We start from the raw sequence: 6,127 nt of genomic DNA, 5'->3' as shown, positions 1-6,127 counted from the left end.
GTGGGGCGGACAGCCTGCCCGCCGCTTATATGGCCGGCGGCGGGTGACGTCACTGCCTGCCTGCTGCTGCACGCGTCACCGACGGCTGGTGACGGCCCGTATCAGGCGATCCCTAATCTAAAGTGCGCCGAGTCGTCGGGCTTATATTGTACAGCCAGCCTCCTGTTGCCGAGTGACGCCCCTGACCCTGGGAAATCGAAAATTTGGACACGGGTTCTTTGTCCGATTGAAACTTGGGACTTCCTAAGAGATAACTTTACACACAGTCTGTATCTGAACAGACTCAAACAGTTTATTTTCGCATTGTCTGCAGGACAGCTGCGGTTGTACTTCTGATGGTTGCAAGTCAGTTCTCTTTGATTCGAATGAATAGTCGGAAGTGAAATCCACACAGTAGGCATATTCTCCACAAATAATACGCGTAGTCTTTTCGGATCTTCACACTGGTGCAGGGCTCAATTTCAGCTGAACGCGTTCCGACACCTCCCAGTGACCTTTTTTTTTCCTTTTACAGTTCAGCACCGGAGATTTGAAATAGTACGCGTGTATTAAATCACAACGTAACGATAAGTTACAAGTTACAAGTGAACGTGTCAATGGGACACCAACGTGATGTGATGGGCAGGAGGTACTGCGTGTGTGTGTGTGTGTGTGTGTGTGTGTGTGTGTGTGTATGTGTGTGTGTGTGTGTGTGTGTGTGTGTGTACGCACGTACAGTACACCCATGATACGTTGAGTATCATTCCAAAGTTGTGATCGGTACATATCGCCTTTTATTTACGACTGCCTACAACCTCAGCGGTGTAGTAGCAAGGCGACGTCTCATGTTATGTATGTCAATGGCAAATAAATAATGTAAGCCGTTTTTGAATGTCTACGTCTGTACAATGTGCTTTCACGACATCAATTTATTCCGTGACGTAATTTATGTCATAACTACTAATAAAATGTGCGTATGGAACACGCATGACTAAAAGTTGGCAGCCTTTCGAGACGATACGTCCCTTTGTCCACAGAACTCTTGACCTTTAAGCTCCCACATGGGGCAAATTTCAACTCCCAATGTAGAACGGAGGTGTATATGTTTGACCCGTAAGTCTATCTGTCTGTCTGTCTGCCCCTACATAGTTCTCAAATTAAAGTTCCAATTTTAAAGCACTTTTTTAATTTGAAAGCTGGTTTAATCTGGACGGTTCTTACCTATAGTTCTGAAAGTCTGTTCAGCCGTTTAAATTTCATCAGCTACATGAAGTAAAAATGTTTTCCGCCACCGTGCTCTCTTGAAATACCTTACGTAGTCCATAAGAACTACACCACGTTATGTAGTACCAGATTGTAGAGCTCAAAAAGATGTATCTAAATAAAAAGATTACGGTTGAACGACAATGATGATTTTTGTCTTCTGAAGTCGCCTGTTTCTGGACCTACAAAGCAGAAAAAGTGTGATTGTGACTCAACTGTGAAAGACAAACATATGCTCAAGTCGAATTTTGTGGTTCTTTTTGAGGTCTACAATTCATTACTAAATCAAATGATTTTCCTCTAATAGTTTAAGCAGCGTACTGCAAGAGAGCGCTACGGCAGCCCACTTTCTTGCGACTTCACTTGCAGTTATACCCACAGCTCATTTCTTGTGCTGGCTAAAGTAGCTAAATATATACTAATACATACTAAAATAATATATCTGTCAGTTAAATAAGGAAACATGTGAATCGCATAAGTGGTTCTCGAGTTATAATGGCCTATCTGTGTGTCTGTTTGTGAATTCAGTCTTTGTAGTCCAGGATTCAGACGGGTCGTGACCACGGCTTTTTCTGTTCGAATCAGTTTGCCTTGTAAGCCATCGCTGCCTCGCAGAGAAGCCAACAAACAGTCCAACAGCTGTCTTCGGAATTCACATTCAACAACATTACTCACTCACTCTATGTACGTCAGTCGCTTGCAGCTCAGTTCCTGATCTGCTCAGAAGCGACAGCATTGTTTCGGTCTGTTCGTAGTGTTTATTCATACATTGTGACTGTGAGTGGACACGAGAGTTCAATAGTTACGTGTACCTCTACAAAAAATAAGTGGCTTCTTCAAACCTAAAAGACAAAAAGTTAGTGAGAGCAACGAAAACGGCAGCCACGTCTTCAACTGCGGCTGGAGAAGAAGATGCAAACAGCAAAGCAGACGATTCTTCTCCTACGTCGTCGTCGCTAAATGATAATTTCTGTAAGTTGGTGGATATGGATATGGGCAAAACATCTATAGACGGTAATGAAAATTGTAATGATGATGAAAAGCCAGATTGTTGGTCTATCGAACAATGTACAGATTATAAAGCTAAAAACCCGTGGTTAATTATTAAAAAAGCTAGTTTGTAGAAGTGTATCTACACTAGGTGCTGAAAAAACGAAAGGGTTAAAACTGGGCGAGCAATGCATTTTAGGAACTGTAAGCTCATATGGAACAAACAAAAAAGATCAACTAACGTCTCTTAGGAAAAAACTATTTGATAACCGCACATCTCAAGCTCACGGTTTAGCGAACAAAATCCAGACTAACGCAGAAAAACGTCACGTTCAGAACCCAGTTGCTTCAATGGTACAGGAACAACAAGTAGTTACGAAGCGTGTATTTCGCACAGCTTATAAGCAAGCAGAGTTAAACAGACCGTTTTATGAGTTTGAGACAGAAATTGATCTCCAAATTAAAAATGGTTTGGATGTGGGACGAATACCACATTAAAATGTTGCTTGCTCTAATATAGTGCTTGATATTTCTGACCAAATGACATCAGATCTAATAAATAAATTAATATAGAGTGACTCCGAATTTTCACTTCTTTTGTATGAAGTCACTACTCTTTCAAACAAGAACACTTTGATTGTATACCTTAGAACCTTGTTAAAAGGAATGGGAAACCCCACGACAATTTTTGAGCTACATGACAAAACAGCATCTGGTATCTTGAAAGAACTTTTAAAGTAGTTGGAATCCCTAGGTCTAGGCTATGACTTTTTGAAAGACCATTTAATCGATTTGACTTGCAATGGAGCTTCTGTCATGTTAGGAAAAAAGTCTGGCTTCGCAAAGCAGGTGTTGGAAATGTTTCCAAACTTATTCGCCTGGCATTGTTTCAATCGTCGTATAGAACTCGCCGTGCACGACACGATAGAAGAAGTGGCGGGAATTAATCACTATAAAATATTCATGGATAAAGTTAGAAATATGTTCAGCTGCTCTCCGAAAAACAGCAGGGAGCTGGCAGTTGTTGGTAAAGGTTTTGAGCAAGAAATTTTGAAAATCGATCGTGTGCTTGACACTCGTTGGGTGGCCTCCCGTTTATTGCCATGGCTCTGTACAATCATTTTTTAGAAGCATCAGAGGACACGCGACGGGACCCAAAACAACGGCCTACTTACAAAGGGCTTTGTAACACATTGTCATCGACATCTTTAGTCTCCAACCTAGCTGTAATGTATAATGTCTTTGAAGAGTTCGCCGATCTATCCCTACAGCTGCAAAGATCAAGTGCAAACCTTGTTCAAGCTCACTACGACATTACACTTTTCATAAAAGTGTTTGAAAGTCGGGTTGATGCAATGGGATAACATGCAAATGTAGCTAACATTGTAATGGAAAATATGAACTTTCAATGTGTCGAACTTCCTGAAAGAACAAATATTTCTAAGATTTCTGATAAACAGTTTTGTCGCAGCTTGGCAAATAATTTGTCATACAGGCTGTTATCAACAGTGAATGCATCTGAAAGCTACGATGTTGTTATGAATGACATGAAGGTCATTCATTCCAAATTATGGCCTCATAACATATCGATCACTTACGGAGAAAATGAGATTTTGTGAACGTGTGAAATATTTAAGATCAATAGCCCTCGTGAAATAATGAAGGACTTCAGGGAGTACAAACAGCGCATGAAACTAGTACTAAGCGGAGAAACGCCAACTATTCTTGTACAGCCACCAATGTTCAAAACATTCTTATCAGTAATAAACAGCATTGCAGTGTCGAGTGCGGAGTGTTAGCGTGGCTTTTCTGCAATGAACTTAATTATGACACCACTGAGATCTTCACTCTACATCAGCACTGTTTGTAGTTCATCACGCATCAGACTTCTGCGACCACCTGCAGCTAGATACGAACGTGGGCGTCATGTAAACTCTTGGCTGGCGAAGGGATATCATTCTGCACTTGCTACACAGTCAAAGACACGAAGTGCTAAAGTGTATAATGAAAACAATATTGTACTATGGAAATGTTTTTCTTAATCCATCTCAAACTGTTTATGATTGATTGTGTTTGAAATAATTTCGCAATGCTTACTTTTTCTTCCTTTAACTTAGTTAAAATTATGAGCTCAGTTAAAACTGAATACTTTCTAAAAAGGTACTATTTAACAATAAATATACAACGTATATTCTGCATTAATTGACTGGTCATATGCCACTGACTTTTGTCAGAGTAACAGATGGTTGTCTTAAAGAGAAGTATTTAAAGAACGTTGGATACCCTTAGGTCAAAGATATATACCGCATGTTGACAGGACTTGTTATTTTATGAGTGAAGGGAACCTAAAATCGTATTTCTGACTACAAAATCGTAATCTAAAAATTGTTCTACTCCACTACGGTTCAGCACTAAAATCCCAACTCCCGTACTTCCAACTGTCAACGGCTCTGCAACTCTTTCTGGTCAGCTGAAAAAGTTGCTGTAGTTATTTTAAGCAGGGGGGAGTACAGCAATACGTCACGACATTCAAGTGTGTGTGTCCTTGATGCTGTTATGTCGATAATTTGTTCCTTCGTGTTGTCAGTCTTGACTTAGAACGCGGGCGGGTCATCATTCACATGTCTCTCGTGCTAAGACGTGTTGTTTTGCGTGCGAATGCTCAATACCATTACTTTTGGAATGAGCAGTTTATATTATAAGTTCGTTTCCATGGGTTTCTAAGGGTAAGAGTTGACGCAGTTACCTTTTAAGATTATGGAACAGTGTTTCAAACAGCTTATAGAATCGTCAAGACAGAGACTGGTGTTTGGCGGAGGAAGGTGTGAGCTCTCTACCAATCTTATCCACTTCCTGTCTTATTCCTGTGGTGCGGCTATCGAGGGACAGATGTCTGTCTGCACGCCTCGGCCTGGCCTCTATAAAGGTATTTCAGTACTGGCGCCGTAAGGAGATGAGAATCTCTCCCTTGAACAGACTGATATTTGCGTCTTATTTCTTAAGAAAAAGATGCAGCGTCCATCTCCGTGGTAAAGAATGGTGTATAATACAATGATGAATAATGTCGCCGTCTTATCCGAAAGTTGAAGGCTGTGGTGTACCCAGGTATCATTTCCAGGCTGAGCAGTTTAGAAATCAACGACGGTGCGTCCCTTTCCAGAAGATGTATTGTGGAACTTCTGCACATACATCAGCCAAGAATCACAGGGAAAGTGTCGAAGAAGAGTGAAAAATTGATATCGGGTTTAGGGGAAATATTAGAATACGGAAGCGCCGTCATATTTCTCTTCGTACATATCTCCTTTCGGCGTGGGCGTGTCTATATTGTCTATTTGCCCCATAGAACTTTCCGATACTTATTAGATGACATGTACGTCATGGCTGAACCAAAGTAAGATCTGTAACACCTCCGACATCACTGTTTTGACTCTCCTGGTCGTATGAGGGGCAAACGACGGAGAAAACAGTTCCACACCCTACAGTGTAAACTGGTTTCCGAAATTCAGACAATTGGGTTTCGCGAGGACGGCGTCGACTTTTTTCGAAACGTGCCGACTTCGCATCTCCATTACACCAGCGTAAGAGGTCTGCCGGACCGTTTCGGTGCCAGCAGAGCGCCTAAGAATTCGTCCCAAGGCTTCTGCCGCGCCCGCTCGACGTGGGTGGAGACGCCGAGGCAGTGCTGTACAGAGCGTAGCGCCGGAGGTCAGCGCAGGGTCGCAGGCCAACACGTGCACTGCAGGCTTCTGGAAGCCACCCGACCAACCCGAGTCTTCCTTCCCCGCCCCTCGTTAGTTAATTGTACACTTGTTTCCATTTTACATCGCTTTGTGGTTTTTTCGCCTCCCCACTCCAAGTATTCACTCAATGCTATTGGCTTAAAACTTTGGAGACT

This window comes from Schistocerca cancellata, chromosome 11 (genome assembly GCF_023864275.1).
Source record: "Schistocerca cancellata isolate TAMUIC-IGC-003103 chromosome 11, iqSchCanc2.1, whole genome shotgun sequence".
NCBI lineage: Eukaryota > Metazoa > Arthropoda > Insecta > Orthoptera > Acrididae > Schistocerca > Schistocerca cancellata.
Note: the sequence above shows the minus strand (reverse complement) of the source record.